The 22,953-nt window shown below is 36.9% G+C and overlaps 1 protein-coding gene across 1 annotated transcript in view; it reads left to right on the top strand.

Annotated features, from left to right (window-relative positions):
* The first annotated feature begins 6,266 nt into the window (after positions 1-6,266).
* fign (fidgetin) overlaps positions 6,267-22,953 on the top strand; it is a 72,183-nt gene continuing 55,496 nt past the window's right edge. The window contains exon 1 of the mRNA XM_052143014.1: positions 6,267-6,393. The gene's annotated coding sequence lies outside the window, so the exon portion shown is untranslated. The remainder of the gene's footprint in view (positions 6,394-22,953) is intronic.

Below are 22,953 nucleotides of genomic sequence, written 5' to 3'. Positions count from 1 at the left end.
GCTGAAGTGTATAATTTCTTTGCCACCGAATGGAAGTGCAAAAATAAACATTCCGAATACGCCCACCATCTATCTGCTTTTGGTCTGAAGAACAAATATTCCCGCTCAACTGCTGCGTCAAGTCCTCCTGGGAAGTTTTTACTTATGTGGTCGAAAGTCGTAAATACGATGTGATATCACTATTTCATATTTCTTTCTTTTTCACTTACTGACAAATGAAGAAGCTGATGAACAAGAAGCTTTTTAGCACTAATGCAACAAAATGAATAGCTAAGAATATAAGGTGTGTAATTGAAGCGTTTATCATTCTCGACCCGCAACATATAATGATAAGAAATGTAGTTTTGTTGTACACGCCTGTCGCCTCATAAAGCAGCTGAATTAGACTTATTTTCTAGCAAGCTTTGTCGCTATTCTTCATTAACAGTATGATGAACAATGTATACAAACTAAACTGTATTGTCCAAATCCAACCAAGTTCTTACCAATACCAATGTGCTACCACCATGATTCTTTATTCGACACACCCCCAAGTCAAAGAAAAGAGATTTTCTAACTGGTAATTACGACATAATGTGTGCTCAACTTGTAAAGATGATCATTCCAACATGACTTGAATGCACCAAAATAAACAGGAATTTTTAGGGTTAGTTTAGGGTAATCTTGGTCCCTTAGAAGGCAGCTGCCTATGTACAGTAGGCAGTGAGGCAGCTCACTAGGTTTTGGAACAGAGACATTTATTTCTCTAGTCAGGTCCAGTTTACCATTTATGTCTGCAGCATTTTATCGGATGTTCTTTTTTTTTTTATTCTTCTAAACTGCACATTTCTTCTACCCTCATCACATCCATATTGTTCAAACACAATGAGGGCTGCAAGTGGTGGGACTCAATCACATACAAATTTGTGACGCAAAAAAAGAAAGAGAGACTCAATTGGTATCCACCGATCAGAGTCTGAAGTGGCACGGTAATTATTACCTTGGAGTGTGGACAGCGGTCGTTTGTTAGAAAGGATGAATGGAGTGGCGCCGGCTGCCGATGGGCAGAAATCTCCAAAGGCTTTGAGGCTGTGCTGGAAATGGCTTCCAAACTCATCGGGGAATGCTCAGGGCCAGATCGATGCATCAACCCAAGGCCCCAGCACACGAATCCAGGAGGTTATGCTGGGACTATGAGTTCCACAGTAGACATCATGTGTCTCAACTCCAGGTCCTCAGCTGGATCCCTCTGGATTGTCAAAAGAGCACTGGGACACGACAGAAAAGTGGCATGGAGTGGTTTTGTCAAGGTGTGATATACGGCAAGGTGTCAAACTAAAATATGATTCCTTTTAAGAAGACACATCAAGATTTGCCCTTCATTTTTAAATCCAAACTAGCTAAAAAGGATTTATTCACCATAAAGTTTTCATATCTAGAGTTTTACACAAAAAAAAAGTTTTGGGTGCTATAATATTAGACACATAGATAAGATATTTATAGCTTGATTTGGCCAAAAAGTGCAACTACTGTGGCAATCACGATATAGTACTGTTTGTTTGAGCTTCCATTTAACCAATGGCTTGACTTTGGGGCAGGACTATCTGGGGGAGGATTCGGAAGAAATCAGCACCCCCTTGTGATTTGGAGCTCATCAGGTTGGCTCAAGGTGACTTAAATATATTTCAAATAAGTTATTTAAAATTATCAAGTAATTTAAAATGATTAAAAACCACCAAGATAGTGGGTTGTCTTTGAGTCAAAAAACTTGAGAACCATTTTGCCATCAAGACATCACTTAAAAAGCAACAAAAAACTTCTTATTTGCACTAAGTGTAAATAGTGTTAGATACTATTTGCACCCCTAATTAAATACAAACAGGGTATCACTTCAATGTGTTTATTGGTTTTATTTAGAATCCTACAGACACCATACACCAACCCCTACCCATAAACCAAACCCTAACCTTCCCTTACAAGAAAATAACCATTGTTTTACTACAGTAACAGTTTCATAATAGTATTTTGTAGTAAAATCATAACCAAAAAAATAAACATGGTTACTATATTAACACTATATTACTGTGGTAACACCATGGTAAATTGCATTAAAACTATGGCTTCCGCCTAAAAACATGGTTACTACAACATTACTACACAGATGCCTTTAACGTTTGCGCAATGCCACCGTGTCAACAACCGTATCTCATACTGAAAGCACTTAAACACCCTCCTCCAATGAACATGGATGGGTAAAATGGGCCCCATTCCCATGAGCAGGGTCCCATGGGAGTTGTAAGCCCCTGGGTTTTTATGCCAATTTGAAGTGTAAGTTGTGCGAGTAGTATGTTAACACTGAAAGTTCAACAAAAGAAGTGTACTAAGAGTATCCGGATGATGTACTTCTTCAACTGTCAAAACAGAGTGTGAAATGTTGGACACTTCATGCATTCAGCAGCACACGTGGCTTGCCATACGTAGTGGAAGGGATGGAGTTACTCGGCTGCGTTGCTAGTCTGACAAAACAATTGTAAATAATAGAGAGAATGTAGCAACTAGCGAAAGTTCAATAAAGACAGAATCTAACAAATATAAGTTGAACGCTTTACCATCACCCCACGTTGTTTGAATATGCACATTATTTCAGAGACAAGTGTTGAACTGAGGTTGGCTAATGCGCTAAAGATAGCAACAACACGTCGCATGCATTTGAAATGTCAACTGTTAAACGGCAAATGCTTCCATGTAGTAAAACAAAACTGTTACGCGTTCAATTTGGGACAATACTACACTTTGAAAATGCATGCATTACATGGTTGAGTGCATAGGGTGCTTCTAATTTCTAAAACTGTGCATACTCGTTTCCTTTCCTTGCTTCCTTTCATTGCTTCCTAGCACCACCCTCTTTAAGAAATGAGGAAAAGATCCAAGGAAAGGAAACGAGGACGGAGGACTCAAAGACGGATGTTCTGCACACTTACGTGTCACTTCAGAGCTCATTTTGCACAGCTGTATTTCTTCGTTGCGCTTGCCGTTATGTTATTGAAACTTTATTTCGTAATATATATACATAATAAATCCAATTAATTGGGGGGCCTGGGCAGCTCAGCGAGTAAACCACCCCTTCAGTTGCGAGGTCGAATCCAGGGTGTGCTGAGTGACTCCAGCCAGGTCTCTTAAGCAACCAAATTGACCCGGTTGCTAGGGAGGGTAGAGTCACATGGGATAACCTCCTCGTGGTCACTATAATGTGGTTCTCGCTCTTGGTGGGGCACATGGTGAGTTGTGCGTGGATGCTGCGGAGAATAGCGTGAAGCCTCCACATGCACTTTGTCTCCGTGTTAACGCACTCAACAAGCCACATGATGAGGTTTGCGGATTGACTGTCTCAGACGCAGAGGCAACTGAGATTCATCACAACGCCACCATGAGGACATAGAGCGTATTGGGAATTGGGTTTTCCAAATTGGTGAGAAAAAATTAAAAATGCTAATAAATAAATCCAATTAATTGAAGATGCACTGTTGAAGAATGTGTCAATTATGGTTTATTTAAACGGCAAAGGTGATACAGTATATTAATTAAAACTATTGTGTCAGATTCAAAGGGGGAGGAGAATTAATACGTGCATCAGATGCTTTGACCAAAATGTCTTCCGGATAGGATGCTCCTATGTTTCCTCGATCCTTGCCTCCTCGCGGTGCATTTAGAGAATTGATACGTCCTTCATCATGGTGGACTTTGGTCGTTTTCTGAGTCACGGTCTGAAGGACGGAGGAAATGAAAATGCACAAATTTAGGAAACGTGAAGCACCCACAGTGTATATAAAGTGCAACAGTGCACGCCCAATTATTCAGCCATCTGGGTTCCGGAAGTATTTTTCCCATTCATTTTTAGACTTTTCATAAGTTGTAAGCCATGGACCAAACCAACCAGCTCCAAGGTAAAGCACAACAGCACAAACTTCACAAACAAGACAAAAAAGTATTTGAAAATCAGGCAAAATGACAAGGTACAAGACTGTGTACTTACCGTCTTTCACGAGGGCATGGACTGCAATCCCATGAAGCATTGTGAAATATGTCATTGAACAAAAAGACGATGGGAATATATAAAACTATAGATTTTAGGTGGTTAATTATAAGTATAGAAACAATATATTTTACGTTTATTGCAAAATATTCACATATGTACAAAAAGATAAGTAGTTTAAGTGTGAAGACTCAGACTTGATTAATTTACAGTGCATCATGGGAGTGGGCGGTCACTCTGAGGCACCTTTCATTGGTTTCATTGGCCACGGTTCTCTGATTGATGAAGTTGTCATGGGTAATGTAGTTGTTTACCATGAATTCTGCTATAAAACACGATTTTTAAACAATAAAGTTGAAATAACACAGACAGATGGCTTCAACGGAAGCATAAACCATCGATGAACAACCTCGTTTCTCATTGTAGGTCTGTTTTTAAAGGTTATCATTGAAAATCTATTTGTCCATGGAAGAAATTAAGGGGGTTTTTACTTCCGGAGCCAGACTGTTGCGCTCTATTGTAAGTGCATACTGCATAGTGCAGCATTTGGGACTAGGGATGGGCGGATTGATACTAAAGTATTGATACTTCCGATACCGATGTGGTATCAAGAATATCGATCCTCACATAAAAAATATCAATTCTATGTATGTTTTTTTTTTTACAAGTGATCTTATTATTTAGATTACATGATTACTAATGCTTCTCATAAGCTTTGAAGTGGGAATAAAATGTATTATATAAGCGAATTGTTGAATGGCACTGGAAAAAAACATTTCTTCCTCTAGAAATGCTAAAATAGCAGTCACAGACAGCGCTCACCCTTTCAGTCATAGCGCTCGTTCAAAGAGGGAGCGGTGCTTTCCTAAGATAATGACAGAAAAACAGCATCTGGAGTTATTCACACTAAGTAATGACAAACCTAGATGTGACATGGATTATAATGGGTTTGTTTGACAATTTTTACAGGTTCATTTAAATTTAGAGTTGTTAAAACATTGATAATGATCTTTAATCCTCGTTAATAAATGATACCCTTATGAAAACTTACCATGGATTTACTGCAGTAATATTATATTAACCATAACTGTAGTAACCATGTTTTATTTAAATGTTTTTGGGCAGTAATCAAGGTTTTGATATAGTTAACAATTGTTTTATTACAGTATTACTGTAGAATCCGTATGTTATCTTGGTTTTAGTAATAGCAACCATACAATGATATTTATGTTTTATTGTGCGGTTTTATATGTGGCTTACACTAACACATTTTTAAAGGGTAAAAAATCTGCCAAATACTTTTCTGTTTAGGCCCATTAATATATACAAAAATGTAAGTAATAATAAAGCTGCTAATTTTATCCAAAGAATTCGTGAAATGGAGTGGTGGTGGCGTAGTGGACTAAAGCACATCACTGGTAATCAGAAGGTCGCTGGTTCGATCCCCACAGCCACCACCATTGTGTCCTTGAGCAAGGCACTTAACTCCAAGTGGTTCTACGGATGGATTGTCCCTGTAATAAGTGCACTGAAAGTCGCTTTGGATAAAAGCGTCTGCCAAATGCATAAATGTAAATGTAAATGTAATTGGCGATATTGGCCTAAAAGTACTTGGTATCGCACCGAAAAGAAAATAAGTGGTACTGCCTATCCCTATTTGGGACACAGATAATAAAAATCATCATGGTCATTTTCTGCGGATTTTATTGTATGTAATGTATATAATATTACACATCACACAGGGCCCTTTCTAGGGTTAGGGTTAGGGTCTGGGAGGGTGACCTCTGCCAAACCCCCTTGAATGGTCTGAAAATGTTCTGACCTCATATATAATTATTTTAGTTTAGAAGTTATACACATAATTTGTAAGCTAATATAAGCTAATATTCATTCCAAAAACTAATAATTCCTTTACGTGTTCTCTAATAAGACAGTGTGATTTGCACAACTCTGAATCGCAAATCTGCCAAATCTTGACTTTAGCACTCCCGCAGGGATTTTTTATGTACTTACTTTACATTATTTTATTTAAATGTTATGTACAACACATTTACAGTGACAAAAAGGTCCTCATAGTGCCCGTAATCTAAAAAAAAAAAAACCTTTCAGTGTCCTCTGAGTGTTTAAGCAAATCTCTGACCTGCTTGAATTTGGCTCTCGCGCAGGACGCATGCGCAATCTGCGGCACGCTGTGCTTCAACAGAGCAGCTGTTTGGGGTTTGAAATTCCAATATGGCAGAGGCAGTGGTCAGTCTTCCCCACACTAACTTGGAATGGTTTCAAATCGCCAGCATCTGCGCTTAACCCGCTCACGCGTTCATCAGCGAGCCCGTCGGATCGATGCCGCTCTAACCCGTGTGCAAATCCTGTCACACAAACAGGTAAGAGTTAACACGGCGATATTAAGAATTTAAAAAGCAGCGGCGCTGGACTACAGGAGAGGAGCGCCTGCTTTGATCGCATTGCATGCCCTGTCCGTGCATCACATCAGACAGAAAATGAATCTTTCTCTGTCCGAATCTAAATCCAAGGGCTGGTTTTTGAATGCGAGACGTCTTTGGACATGCAGCGGGATTTAAAATCTCCAGATGGATGAAGTTTGACATTGGTCAGTAATAGTTGAATATGATTAATTATGACAGTATTTGGTCGTGCATTGGAAAGTGAGTGTGGGGTGGGGTTGGAATTGTTTCAAAGTAACTTTCCAGTGCACACTTCGAAAAATCGCCGCATTATACTACATGCATAAATTCCTTAAAAAAAGTTATTGCCCTTTAGCAAATGCGTATTTTCTGAGACGTAACTTTATTTAATAGGAAATGTGTTTTTAAAGTATAATGACATCATGTCATTTTTGAAGGCAATATATTGTGTTTTAAACCCATTATGGCATGAGCTTTCTGTCGTGGTCATGTGTTGTTGTTTTCTTTTTTTTCCTGTCTCTGTCTCTCTCTCCTCTCACATGTTGTCCAAACGCTTTTGTTGGTTTGCCTTCTTAATTATATGCATGTAGGTTAAATGAATACCTGACGAAAAGGCCCCTGGTTTTCACAGCAGTGTAATCCGATAGCGGAGAGGAAAAAAGTGGCTGTAAGAACCTTTGGAATTCACATTCGGCTTTTCCTCCCCTGTTTTCGCCTTTGAAAAAGATGATTACTAGCTCCAGTGTACATGGTACGTTGATTTTATTTATTTTTGGCATACTAGTGTGGTTGCTCATGCATTGTGTGTGTTTTAGTGATGAGATGCATGCTCGATTTTAATCACATAACCTGTTAGAATGCAGATAAACAATGCGTTCATCTGTTATTTTACACATTAGTGTCGCATTTAAGTGTTAAAAATAGATATTGCTTATTAAATATTAAAGTTGTGTAAATGGGCTCGGATTGATATATATAAGTATATATGTATAGATGTATGTATGTGCATGTATAGAAGGCGTGCAACACTGTCTGTCAGTTGTCATGATGTCAACAACATATTGTGAAATAATAATTACAGACTCAATCTAAACTTTTTTTTGTTTGTCTAGAAATACGAATGAAAGCTATATATATATATAGCTTTCATTATATACTAGACATATAAAAAGTTTAGATTGATATATATATATATTAGTATTTAATACGACTTTTGAGATTTTGTCTTTACAAAATTAGCAATTGTTTTGGTTTCACACAGCCTTGCCAGTTTGTGGCTATACATTGAAAGCTGTTGATTTATTTAGTTTAGTTTTTAATGTGTGCACCATTTTATTTAAATGCAAAACAATTAGTGATAATCCAAACATACGTTTATTAAGGCATAGTTGGCATGATATTCAGAATCTCTTTTATTTATTTTTTCCCTTCTTCTTCTCCCCAGTACTGGCCGAATGTTTTGTCAAATAACCTAAAAGTGTGCTTGATGTAGTAACACCTAAACAAACTGGATTTATGAGGTTGCACCAACAAAAGTAATTATAAGGGTCAGATTAGATCATTTGTGCATTAAGGTGACGACTTCATATATTTATTGTTTACACTATAAAACACGAAGCTGGCATAGAGAAGTTACCGGAACGAATTACTGTATGTGGCCACATGCATTTTTCACCCTGAATATGGGAATCCATCCACCAGTTACATAGACATTTGATGTAGTTCTTAAACACTATTTGCATGAATTTTTGACATGTGCCCTCCATCTGCTTGTGAATATTTAGGCTATTTTTTAAGCTCTGACTCGTAGTTCTGCCGATATTGTCAGATTCGAGAGTCGAGGTCAGAAACTATTGATTTGTTGGCAGTTACGTACCACTGTTTGTTTTTATCCGAGACAACTAAAATGTGGATTTATTTGAAAGAAATGACATTTTGTCATTTACAGTTCAGAAAACAAGCTCCAATCTCTTTCTCTCCAGTTCTCGGTCGTAGCGATGGTAAAGATTTCCTGTATGCCCCTTTTCATTAGCATTTTGTTCTTTAAAAAACACAATTAAAACTGCATGGCTAAGTCTGAAGTGTGTTTTTCAAACCTCTTCAGCTCTGGGGATCTATCAGTAGAGACATGCACTACATCACAGGCGTTTTCATTACTGTAGAGTGTTTTTCTCTGGTGTTTTTTAATCAAAGTGGACACTGAGCATGTGTTTTTTTCCCCTGTGAGGCAGTCTAATAAGCCATTAAATGTGTAATGTTCCGTTTTCACAGGTTTATATTAACACCACAGCCATCGGTGACCTTATTTAGGCATTATCTAACATAACATACCGCAGATATGAGTTTGAGGTGGAGTTATTATTAGGAAATCTTACTTAAAGCTTTTAATATGCTACTTTATTTTAACTAAGTGATGTGCTAGGTTGGTGCTTGAAGTGATACGGCTAGCAGCTGACGTGTGAAAAGGCTCTTATTGGTCCTGATTTAACCCCAAGCGTGTTAAACGACACGACGGCTTCACACACTCCTTATTGCGCAGCACGCCAGTTTGCATGAGCTCGTGCACATGTGTAGCTGTGTGTGTGCGTGAGTCTGTGGGATTGACATGAAACCTCATGTTGAGTTTGGTGGTGTGCGTGGTGACAGGCGCTGACCCCTCCCCTTTTCATCACCTTCTTTTCTTGATGTATCTGGTGTTGACATTCTAGCACAAGGCTACAGGCAGTCCTTTATACACACACACACACACACACACACACACACACACACACACACACACACACACACACAGACCAAAGACATCGAGGCTACGCACAAATGCGCCACTGATGTGGCAATTAGCAGACGCATGCACACAATTAGACTGCTTTCATTCTGGCAATATTTTGACAAGATGCAAACATATAGTGATTGTGCTTTCTGTAATGTTCCTAATATCCTTGCTTTTGGAATAAACTATCATTTGCATTTCGCTGTCTGTGTTATTCTCTTTATTGGCTTAAGCACACATTCGTTTTGCAAATGATTGCACAATGTGGTCATCTGTTACATACAGTAAACATAATATAAATCAACAAAAGGCATCATTTCTAATAGAAATATGAGTATGCTGAGCGGATAAACGGTAGTTGATGTGCACTTTTAAGCCATTTCAGGAATGCACTTCAGTGTACCATGCAGATTGAACAGAAGGTAAAACAGTGACCAGTTACAGGACCATAGATGTACACTTCACCTGTACGTTTCTGTACATTTTAACCTAAAATCCTGATGATGAATAACGGGAACCCTAAAGCAAGTGTCGAATTTCAGCTCCTTGAACACGGATTACAAATAAAACCTTTACTGTAGAGAGATTTGTGGTTATTTACTGGAACAAATTCACAAATCTTTCAAAAGAGATGTAGGATTTAATACACATGAACTCTATTTCATCGGACCAACATCAGGAATAACCAGTTAATAAGACGAAGAACGAGTTGAATGTTTCTTGTTGACTTCAAATTACCTTTGCTTGTTCATCTGGTGTGTTACAAATTGGCAGTGGTGAGGAAGCAGCATTGTTCATGAAGTAAATGACCCGTTGGATCTCGTCCAAATAGAATATCGTCACCTTCCTAAAATAATTGCCTAAGTCATTTTTTGACAAAAATGATTTTTTTGCATAAGTCATCTCCTCATGATGCTGGCCACCTTTGGTAAAATCGCCCACATCCTCAGTTGAACAGATCATGCAATTCTACCCCTATAGTATAATGGCCTATGTCAAGTGTGTGACTTAGGCCGTTTTATTTTGCCTAAGTCAAAAGGCAATGAGACAATTTTACAAGTTTTTTACCCCTACTGGTAAGTGATGAGGTTTACTATAATATAGACTATAAATATTGCATAAAAATATTGTGTTTTTGTCTTTTTATTTAGTCTTTTTAGTCAGCATTTTAGTCAAGAAAAATAGCTAAGTCAAGCTAGCATTAGGCTTTCTGTTAACTCTTTTCTGTATTTTTAAACAATATTTCATCTAGTTTTTGTCTAATTTTTTCCACATTACATGATCTAATTAAGAAAGATTTGAATAGGCTTACATATTGTAATCAAACATCTAGAAACGATTTATTTATCAATAAATATCATATATTCAATTATTGGTTCAGTTTTTTGTGTTTTCTGAGAAAAGTGAAAAAATGACTTAGGCAATTATTTTAGGAAGGTGACGATATTTTATATTATGTAGATTTAAATTTCATCCCGTTTAGCTTTTGTTAAAGTTTTCAAATTGCTCTTTTACATACTCATATTTGGCCATTAATGCTTGCATGCTTCAGATAAAATGTACTATAGTTTTGAAATGGACCGTCAGTCATGTGGACTATGAAATACTGTAACAATACTGTCATAGTGTATCAAAATAAAATTGGTTTTAAACATGTCTGTTAGCCTATATTATCTATAATGACTAAATCAACCTGAATATATTAGGTTGCGCCAACAAAAGTCATTTTTTAAGAGTCAGTGCTAACTGATCAGGTGTATTAGAGATCTGTATGCATAATTCTAGTGCTGTTTTGATGCACATATTCAACAGGTATATTATTTTTTAGCAAATGCATCATCAGGCTGTTATTTGTGGGACATGTTATCATGGAACAATGTTGGTTTTATAGTTTTGTACTATGGTTTTTTGGTTTTAATCGACAGTAGGTTTTAACCTTACTAATTTCTAATTTCCTTTCCAATTCCTTCTTGTGTGTCTATAAGAACAAAGCAGACTGCAAAATATTCCTGCAAAGATCCTAACAGACACTGAAAAGCAGAGAAATTCGTTTTGTTGTCTTTTTAACAAGTCAGATAAAGGTAATGGTGTAAATCACTATATAACAAATAAATGATAATTCTCGCATCGATGCATAAACAGCTTCGTGTTATGTAACGCTTGGAAAGAATTAATGAAATGGCACAATATGATAAAAGGATTGCTTTGAATCGAGGGCTGGGTATCACCAGCCACCTCACGATACGATACGTATTGCGATACACGTCACGATTCGATATATCGCAATGCATCACAATATCATGGTTCGATTTCAATTAATTTGGATGTAGTTCAGTTATAATGTCCATTTTACCTGCCAATGGTATGAAGTACATTCGCTTTCAGCTAATGCTGTTATTCATTATACAGGGGACCTTCTAACTTTTTAAATTATGGACACATCAATTTTACAAATTGTATTTTATTGTTAGTTTTTCATAATTTTGATGCAATTTATAATTTTTTAAAGTGTAGTCCATGTATTACGTCAATAAATATAATGTATTGAAACTGCATATATTATATTGCATATATACTGTATATGGTTACATGTTTGTTGTTTACATGCTTAATTTGTGCTATTTACTTCGATATGTAGAGCAAGTGCTAAAATGGTACTGTCTCTTTAAGACTTGTGGCAGGGACTTATTATTGTTTAGTCGAATGGCTTTACAGCATCCATGCTATGTGCGATTTATGGCTAATCTCAGAAATGTTTTGTAGCAAATGGGAAGTATTTACACACATCTGATTGTTGGGGATTGCAAATAGAAAGAAAGAGCGATCTTAGCATTTTAAGAATTGACATTGTGATTGTACAAATGAAGATTAAGTAGAAAATCTGTATTTTTGGCCGGCCTTAGATCCAAACGCATGAGAGAGGTCCAGCATGTCCGTGACGGAAACCGTGACTCGTGCTGAATCAGTTTCAGTCTCTTTCATACCTCATAGAAGCGTCTAGAACTGAACTGAAAATATCACGATAAATGGATCTAAGTAGCGGTACAATATCGTGAGAAAAAGAATCGCATCAATATTTGATTGTCTCGACACAGCCCTGTTTGATTCTAAATTCTGATTGGATTGGAAGTCACATTTAAAGCCTTTGTAAAACAGCTGATATACACACTTAAGTTGAATTCTGTTTTAATGCAGCATTTGTTTTTGTTTCTAACAACATCCCATAATAGCTAGTTCGGGACAGGTTAAGTTCTTCATTTTCACATAACGCATAAATAACGTAAAGCAATATTTCTAGAGAAAGCCATGCAAATATATCTAGCAAGTTTGGGACACTTTTTGATATGCATTGTTGCGTAACAACATCTGTTGGTTACTGAATTTAAATTACGTAAAGCAGTCTTTCACATCGATAGCCGTGCAAAAATATCTAGAAAGTTTGGGGCATATTTTGTACGCATATATATATATTATTAATCAAGTTTGGGACATATTTATTTCTGCATTTTTGCGTAACTCCACATTTGTTTGTGACAATGTAAATAACATAAAGCAGCCTTTCCAATCGAAAGCCGCGCAAATATTTTGGGACCTGATTTCTTATACATTGTCGCATCGCTCTATATCTTTAATCAATTCATGTAAATAATGTAAAGCAGTCTTTCCCACTGATTGGCGTACAAATATATCTATCAAGTTTGAGACCCGTTCTGCATTTTTGCGTAACTCTACATTTGTTTGTGACTGAATGTAAATAACGTAAACCAGTCTTTCCCTTCGTAAGCTGCGCAAATATATCTAGACAGTTTGGGGCATGTTACTTTTTCATTTTCGCGTAGCTCTAAATGTTTTCGTCACTGGATGTGCATATAACTTAAACCAGTCTTTCTTACCTAAAGCTGCAAAAAATTATATAGCAAGATTGGGGCTTATTTTGTTCTGCATTGTTAAATAACTTCAAAATTGTTCATTATTGAATGTAAATAATGTAAACCAGTCTTTCCAATTGATGACCGTGCAAAGATATCTAGCAAGTTTGGAAATATTTCATTCTGCTTTTTTACAGAACTTCAAATTTTTTTCGTCACTGAATTAGTATATAAATTAAAGCAGTCTTTCCCTCTGATAGACAGAAAAATTGATATAACAAGTTTGGGACATATTGTGTTCAGCATTTTCGCATAACTCGTCACTTTACAAATACAAATAAAGCAGATTTTCCCACCGATAGCCGTGCAAATATATCTAGAACGTTTGAGGCGTGTTTTGTTTTGCATTTTTGAATAACTCCACATTTTTTCATCACTTTATGTAAAAAATAAATAAATCCCACCGATAGCTGCGCAAATATATCAAGCAATTTTGGGACCTTTCGTTGTGCATTTTTGCATAACTACATTTTTTCCATCACTAAATGTGTATTAAACTATTAGCTGCGCAAATATTTATATATAACAATGACGAAATGTGAAGATATGCAAACATGCTGAATAAACTATGTCCCAAATTTGCTATATACTGCATATAAGTTTGTTCAGCATTTTTACGTAACTCCACATTTGTTGTCACTGAATGTAAATAACATAAAGCAGCCTTTGCCACTGATAGCTGCGCAAATATAACATTGCACAGTAATATATCGTCCAATGTACTTTGTATACAGGTATTTCTCTGAACAGATTTTGATGCTACGCACTTAGTGTTAGCACAAGACAATGCTGTTGATGCGTTAGCCGTGTAAGTGGCCCGGGCCTCTTGGGATTGTTTGTATAAATGAGAATGACAGGTTTTATCTCAATCTAATGGTGACAATTAAAGGAACCTTCCGACTAACTCAGCTCGCTGGCGGACGAGCACCTTGGGGGATCTCGGGGGCTGTTTTAAATTGATGAAACGCTCATCCGTACAGACGGAAACATTTGTCAGTCTGTGTAACAAATCTTATTCAGTACTCCTTGTCTTCATTTCAGACAAAAGCCTGACTTAAATGAAATCAGTACCGGCTTGTCATCTATAAGCAAATATGTTAAGCGTTGTCTCGCATGCTTTTCATCCGAGGACCCCATGGGAGAGACACTCGTGCAAATGCAACAAATTCCATTTCTATGCAACGCTCTCTCTCTCTCTCTCTCTCTCTCTCTCTCTCTCTCTCGTTCGTGGCAGCTGGCTGTGTTATCTTCATATGATTCGGTGTGTGCTGACAATTCTTACACTGATCTAAGTTAGAGTGCATTTGGAAGTGGTTGCAGCTGTCTGTTGCTATACTGCGAGATGTATTTGCTCTACTGCAAAGATGAAGGACCACGAATCCTTGACACCCCCCCCCCCCCACCAGCTCATTTAGACACTTTCTGTCTGTCTGTGCACCCTTTATTCCTTCCCTGTTTCTCTCCCTCCCACAATTCACACTGACAGCATATGGGATGTATGTTTTTTAAAATGCACATATGTCTATTATGGCGTGCTGTATGCCTGGATCGCTTCTCTGATGCCTGTTTGCATTCGCCGATATGAAATTATCCTCTTGAGTCGTGGAAGTGAGTAAAAACATCTGTGCATTTGTACAGCAGCCCCTAGGCTGATCCATACGGTCACTGCTGTATATATTTAGCAGGAAAACGCTGCAAATAACCATTATTGAAAAGTGGGTAGTTGATGCATAATGTGTCAATGGACCTCTTTTTTTTTTTTAATCAACAAAATTTTAGGCTCAAATGTTTTAATTTGAAATGGCTCTATGGTGCGACTATTATTATTTTTTTAATAATTATTATTTTTAAATACAAATGTTCCATGTAGCCTCTGAAATATGAGGACTTAAAAGCCTTGCATGCAAAATAATGAATAATAAAATATTGTTTTGTTCTTCTGACACCCTTGACATGTTTTCTTTGCTATTTTATAAAAAAAAAAAATGGATCTTAAACACTATAAACATGAATCTTGTATTGGCCTAGGTTTTTAGTTATTTTTAGTTTTTAATATTTTAAAACAAATAAACAACACACCCCAAAGTAGTTCGTGTGATCTTCCTTCTTAAACGCATTGAAATGCATTAAATGCTTTTTTTTGTTTTGTTTACCCCAGCCAACAGATGCTGACCGATCAATGTTACTGGTACTGCTTCAGTGTTTCCCACAGGATTTTGTGAGACTGTGGTGGGTGGACCTTGGACCCTATAGTGGGGTCTGGGGGCATACTCCCCCGTAAGAAAACTTTGTACATTTTAAAGTTAAATGCATCAATCTGGTGCACTTGGAGAGGACAGTTAAGAGGCTAGATCTATGAAGAACTTTATGCTCTTGTAAACGGTTTTGTGCTCGAGTAGTAATTTAATCATAAATGCAATGCTTGTATAGATATGAATGGTGATGACATGGCAAAAAATGGTCAAGCATGGTAAACGAGACCGAGTTTAACGCAGTTCACAAACAGTCAAAACACAAAATGGACCAGAGCATGCATTTGAGCCATCAAAGAAATGAAGCAAATGTGGTTGCCTGTGTTGAACTTGCTCCTCAGATGCAGACTGGAAGTGAGAGACGCTTTGCCGAAGCAACGGTGCAAAGCACAACCCTATAGATCTTTTTAGGTTATTATGAGAAGTGTAAAAATATTTTTGGTTCATTATTAAACTGTGGCAGGACAAATAAGATGGTGGCGGCTAGGTAATTAATGGTAAACACTGCATTATCGAACGATACATTTCATGGTTGTCCTGTTCATGGATTTGTAATGATCATATTGATTGTGGGGTTACGTGAAAGGATGCACTCTATTGTGCATCGTACCGTGAAAACATCAAATTCCTTGGCGTTCTGCTCCAGTAAATATACTGCCATTTGAGATATTGGACAAAGAGGCTGTCAGATTTCATGATGTAAAAGGTGTAGCGCTTCATTGTAAACATGAATAGAGGTGAAGTACCCTCATGTCTCGAGTTTATCGGCCTCTCTTGAGGGGAATCAACAAATGAGGACTTTAACTCGACACATTTATTGATTTGCAGAATACTTGACTTGATTCATTTAGCTTGCTGTGGGTTATTTTCAGTCAATGTTCATTTGTAAAAAAAAAAAAAAAAAAAGACTGAAAGGCGTTACGTTTATCTCCATATCTTTTTCCCATTGCATCCGAGTCACTGTAGTAAAAGGGTGCATGTAAATATGTGTTTTTAACATTTGGCTCCCGAGTTTGATCTGTACTTAGCCAGTGATGTGATATCATCAAGGGAGCGTCACGATGTAAGCGTGATTGACAGTTGAGCACTCGCCGTGGACTCCTGTTCATTATGATATGTCGGCTGGCAATGCACACATTGTCTGCACAATAGCAACAACCGAAACAAAGCAAAGTCTCACGATGACAAAGCCAGTGCTTTTTCATGTTTCAGGGGCAAACATGTTAATGCAGTGCCTGCATTTCAAACAAACGATGTCAATTAATAGAACAGAACATAAGTGAAGCTCTCATCCTTTCTCTTTTCCACCATTTCAAACAATAAGTCGAAGCTTTTGTTTTCTCCGTCCCTGGTCACTAAAGCTGTCTGGCTGCATAAAGCAAAGTGGCAGTGCGTTGCCTGCTGGGGATTGGTTACTAATACTCAATCCCCAGGTGGGAGAAACCCGTTTTAGCTGCAGAACTGTTAAACTAGGCAGCGCGCAGATACCCACATTTGCTTGAGTAATTATCATACCCCCAGTGGCAAGGAAAGAGACGTCGTCTTAAATCACTGATGTCTTCATTACTCTGTTTACATTTTAATTAGACATTCTAAACTTTTAGATTTTTAATGGGTCTCGCAGACAGAGACGCGTCCTCTTCTTTAGTTGAAGGGAATCGGAGGCGACGTGCTGAGGGCCTTGCACCTCGCCATGAAAGACAATCGGCACTTTTGTGAATATTTAAGCGATGACAATAATTATTTCCGCCCTGACCTTTTGATGCGAGGCTATCTTTTTGTATAGCGTACTTTTGATGCATTGCAGAGGGGTTGGGACACTCCTGCTAAATGTTCGAGGGTGATTTAATGGCTGGTCGTGGAATATGGCGAATGGAGTGCCAAAAACCAAAGATGTTTCGGCGATGAAAGGTTGACCGTTTTCAAAACGGGGCCTCTCTTAACCCTTGCCTTTTCTTCAGCACTCCATAATAACTGTTAATCACAAATATATGGAGGGGAAAAAAAACTTTAGGTCTTAGCAGGTGTATGCAAGAATTGTCCGTACCTTCCATCAAGCCTAGAAATGCTTCCTTTATTATTGAACAGCCTTGAAAAACGAGTGGAGCAATTTCAGTCCCACTTCAATATGCTCTGTTGTGATTTGTATGACTACTAAAAACAGATAAGAAATATTAGAGAAATAAATGTTATAAACTGTCTTTACATTGAAGTGAAAAGAAGGGTCTGGAAGGGAGGACAAATCCATTTTCTTGGGAGCCTCAAGAGGCTGTGTATGCAACAGGTTCACTATTGACTGTAGACTCGCACTCCAAGGCTTTATCTGACCCACAGTGCATCTGAGATTTGCTTTTTTTATTCCACGGACCATGTGCACTCGCATTGTATATATTATCCTTGAGTAGGCTCGCTGTGAAATTTTGGAGTGTTTTAATTGATGTAAATCTGAAAAGGATTTCATCTCTATTGTGGCCTTGACAAGGGCAAAAAGCGGCCGGTTCATTCTCGCAAGCATCCGTTTTCTTCATTGTAGGATGCTAAAATCCCTTTCTTTAATTCATTTATTTGATGTTTCGTGACATTTAAATTCATGTGAATTACCCTAAGCTGGGTAAGAACATGTCTGTTGAAGATCACAGTCATTTGATGCTCAGCTTGGAGAGGGAATTATATCATCTAATGAGAACATGCATTTGTAATTAATGTCTTGAAATTAGCCTGTGAGAAAAACGTCCATTGATATGCATGACAGGAAACATTCACGGACTTGAATATGAGTGCCAATATTTTGGCTGTTTCTTTTTTTTTTTTTCGTCTTCTGTGCCGGTAAATGGAAGAATGAAAAAAAATCCTTCAGGAATGATGAATTGAGTCATCACGTTTCAGCTACTAATTGTCTCAAATTGATATTTTGATGTACTACTAAAGATCACAGAAATGCAGTCAGATCTTAATTAGGCTGATGATCAGGGGGAGACGTGAGATATTGCGCGAAGCCACGCTCTGCACGCTAACTTCCCAGCTCTCTATTCGTCCTCGGCAGAGCGCGGTGGGCTGACAGGTTGGCGGTGTGCCAAGGATTGATAGGAGGAACCTTAAGTGTGGCGGAGAGGAGCCGTTTGGTGAAGGCAGATGGGGGGGAAGTGCCGGAGATGTTTAAAGCATCAGGCCTTCAGGAAGGATGCTGACTTGAGCAGCTGCAGCCATATGGATGAGGAAGTTTACCCCAAAAATTACAATTCTGTTATCATTTATTCACCCTCTTGCTGTTCCAAACCCATACTTACTTACTTTTATGGAACACAAAAATGGCGAATGTTAGGGACTGACAGCCTCAGTCACCATTTTTTCCCCTATATGTTCTGACTTTGTGTTTAATGGACGAAACAAAGGCATACAGGTTTGGAACAACATGAATGTGAATGTTGCAAGATTTCAAATTTTTGGCTGAACTATACTTATAAGATTAGGGGTGGGTGGTATGACCAAAATGTAGATAATGTTAATGGTGTATCACAAAAGTTGTATTTCTTTTTGCTGAAAATTCAATTAAAATATTTATATATTAAATGGTCCCCATTACCATACATAACGCTACTTTTTTGTTTGTTTGTGGGACTCGCTGATGCTTAGTCTGATACCTGTTGTTTTTTTTTTGTCAAGTTTTAGTTGACAAAGTCTGGGCATTTGAATGTAGTTTTAGTCAATGAAAACTGTAAAGAAATGTAGCCGTAAGAGTATTATTGATAAGCAATTCGTCTCCGTGTTAGAGTGCGCATCAGCCGGCGTAACTTTAAATCTCTCCTGGTCTTGACTCCCGCTCAGATTGTGTCTCTTCCGCGACTGGCTGAACTCTGACCGCACAGGGAATTACAGTTTTGGAGTTTGTGTTTATTTACATGGCACACTCCCGTATTATATGAACTTTAAATAAGGATGAAATAAAGATATATCGCCAAGCTGCGATCTGTGTGTATCAGACACTCGAGCTGCAGCGCTCCTCGTCTCGCGTGTCATCATTATAGTTTTATATGATCTCAAGTTACGTTAAATGACATCAAGCGACTATTCGACAATGGAATTTTTTTTATTATTATTGCCAAGATTTGCAGATACAAATGACAATCCACTGATTGCAACGTTTGTTAAAGTTTTCCATGAAGACACCCACCAGAGTTTTGTATACAGCAGGAGGCGGCACGAAATTCGACGGAGGCGGCCGCCTAGTAATTCTCTATGCAGGAAAAACCCTGCGGTTTTTACATTTTATTATCAAAATCATGCTTAAATAAATGCACACCTTATAAAAACGTTAATCAAATGAAAATATAACTAGTAATATCAAATGAAGTGTTTTTATACAGAACCGCACAGCACAATCCAACATACAACATTGGAGTAATTTTTGTCAAATAAAATACTGCATTGCAAAGCATCACAGATGTGAGATATTGCTTAAATAAAATACTACTACTATTGATTTATTATTATTAAAAGTAGTAGTAGTATTACAGTGAATATTACATAACTATTCAGTAGTGACCTATTTCTGTCGGATGTTTTTCCCGTTTAATTGAGCTTTTATTTTGGCAGAACTTTTATTTTGAAGTGTTTGTTATGACGGTAGCTTCTCAATCAGGAAAAGCTGGTCACTATGTGACTGAAAGTGATTATCAAACAGCAGAAGGCTGATATTTATTTAAATATGCAGTCTGTATGTGCCTCACACTACAAAGTGAATTAGCACTCTGCTCGCTGTCATCTGCTACAGAAAGGTGTTCAATGCTCGTAATGATGTTTTGCGTTTTTGCGTCAAGGATGTCTAAAAGGTATGAACATGTTGTGTCTTTTATTTTGTCCCAACACCGGTTCCAAACATTAATAAACACTAATATTTTAAGTGTGAAGCACATGCAAACTATATATTTATCTCATTAAATCGCAGCTTTTACAGTTAAATTATCTCACTCACTAATTATCCCATAACGTGATTTTAATTTGTACGCTGAATGTTTACAGAATGACATTCGTATGTCAGGTGGTCAAGTGTCAGTATTTTTACCAGCATGAGTAGATGAGCACTGTGTAGGACCCAGTTCCGATACCAGTATGGATATTTGGACATCCCTGATATTAAATAATAGGAGTGTATAGAATTACTTGTTTTGTCAGTGCATCAATTACTAATACTTCTGATTCATATGCATTGATTTTGAAATGTGATTTTTTTTTTTTTTAATAGAGGATCATTAGTGTAACGCTCATTGAAACTTTTACTGAGCAGCTTTCCGAGGCTTTTGACTCGAGCACATTATGTCTGATCTTTTCTCCGGATGGCCACATACTATCACATTAGCAAATGACAGCTCACAATGGCACTCTTGTCTCGAGTCAAATGTGCTTAAACCGTTTGAACCATTGGCCACTACTGAAATAAAATGATTTAACCCCTTCACACATACTATCATACTTGTGCAATCACACTACGCTGGGCTCAGAGGCGTATGAACAAACCGGTGCTATCTGCATTTGTGCTGCTGTTTAGAAGAATAGAGTAGATTTGTATTAGCCAGGTAATATTACTCTTACAATGAATTAGACTTTGCAGTAGCAGGACAAAGCAACGTGCAAAGCAATTGTGATTTCTTAGGCCTAGAAAGTCATGCAAAATATGTAAACAAAAAAAAATCACAGATTTTTTATAGTGAAATATGGAATTCTTTTGTAGTTATGCTCAGCTCTAAAAAAAAATTAAGAAAAGTGTATTGGCACTTTGAAATTTTTTTTTTGTATTCCAAGTAGCATGTATGTACAAAAATGTTATGTGTTTTCTTTCAAGTTACTTTCTTTCAAATAGTCAGTGCTAACAGTGCAATCAGTGCTAACAGGCAACAATTCAGTCAGTATTGTGTAAGCAAGCGGCACCCTCTAGCGGTCTGGACGGCATTTTCCATGATCCATTACACCACATTAAACCTTAAAATGCCGTTTTGTTCCTTTTGGTAACTTTTTGTTTTTCATGATGTGGTTGACCTTTCTTTGGAATTGCCCAATAAATGCATGATATGAATTTGTGATGTTCTATTATAAACAGTACAAACATGTAAAATGTGAGTTTTGTTGTTTTGAACTGAAATTTTTTTAATATTTTATTGTCGCTCTCGAACAGATCAAATCCATGTTCAATAGAAATGATTTATTGCTAGAAAAAGATTCTGTAGCTCTTTGTAAATTTTTAAGACAATTCCTGAACAAAACATTGATCTGATGACAAAATAAGGTAAGTGGAAAACTATTGGTATCAACAAATAGTGTTTTTGTTGTTGGTATTGGCCAAACATTTTCATAACGGTGCATCCGTAAGGAATATTTTAATTGCATTGAAAAAAAAACACAATCAAATTGTTAATCGAATTTAACTGTTATGAATTTGCCAAAAATCCTGCTTTTTTGTGTGGATAATCAAGTGAATTAAGTACTTTACAAACTAAAGTCGACTACTTAATATCATTACATTTATATTCTAATTTTATTTAAAACAAGATGAGTGCAATCCAAAAGATCATATTTATTATTAAGAAATGATTGATAAGTCTGACATTAATGTAAAATATTTTGTAATAAGTATTAATTTTATTTTAAAACTAAAATGAGGTAATAGTAATGTAGCAATTTGGCATTTGGCAATTAAAATGGCCAAGAAAGACTTATCAGAAAATGTCCCATTTGAACTTGTGGGCCTATTCATCATATAAATGTGTGTTTCTTCAACTTTAGCATGTCCCAATGGTTGATTTCTATTTAAAATAGATATTTTTTTGTACTTTTCAAATGTCTTTTTATGAATAGATTTGAGTGTTTTAGCCTTGTACCAGACCCAGACTTTCAATAAAAAAACTAAATTATAAAAATACTAATTAGTATGTTTAAAACTGATAATATAAACAAAGAGTGAAATAAACAATGATCATTTCTTTATGTATTGTGTGAAAATATTTCTATACATTTTTTAAAAGTAATGACTAGGGCTGCCCCTTGATAGTCGACCAAACGTAAGTCGACGAGAAGAGTCTTGGTCGACCAAGTTTAGATTGGTCGGTTGGTCGCAGAAAAAAACTCCACAGGAAATGGATGAACACCGGTATTAGCACTGGTCATACACTAGGTGGTACTATGGCTTCATTTTAACCACAAAACAAACAAATATATTCAAGTAATTAAATGATTATCATAAACGTGACAAGTCGACTAATGGCTTAAATAAATGGCTACTAGTCGACTATGAAAATCTTTGGTCGGGGACATCCTTAGTAATGACTGTCCCTCATTTCCACCTCAACAAACAATTTTACACCTAATAAGGTTTTTTCAAAAGTTATTGTGCTTGTTAACAAAGTCGAAAAAAGTGTCAGTGCATGCTTGAAATTAAATACTAGACAAGAATAATCAAGGTATATGAAATAATTTGTGAGTAGAATACTTAAATACATTTCCAGTTCAGATGTAATTTGGCCAAATTAAGCAAAATGTGTGAATATATATTATTTAATTGTGTGTATTTGGGATA

Source organism: Xyrauchen texanus, chromosome 14 (genome assembly GCF_025860055.1).
Source record: "Xyrauchen texanus isolate HMW12.3.18 chromosome 14, RBS_HiC_50CHRs, whole genome shotgun sequence".
NCBI lineage: Eukaryota > Metazoa > Chordata > Actinopteri > Cypriniformes > Catostomidae > Xyrauchen > Xyrauchen texanus.
Note: the sequence above shows the minus strand (reverse complement) of the source record. Positions and strands in the feature narration are given on the sequence as shown.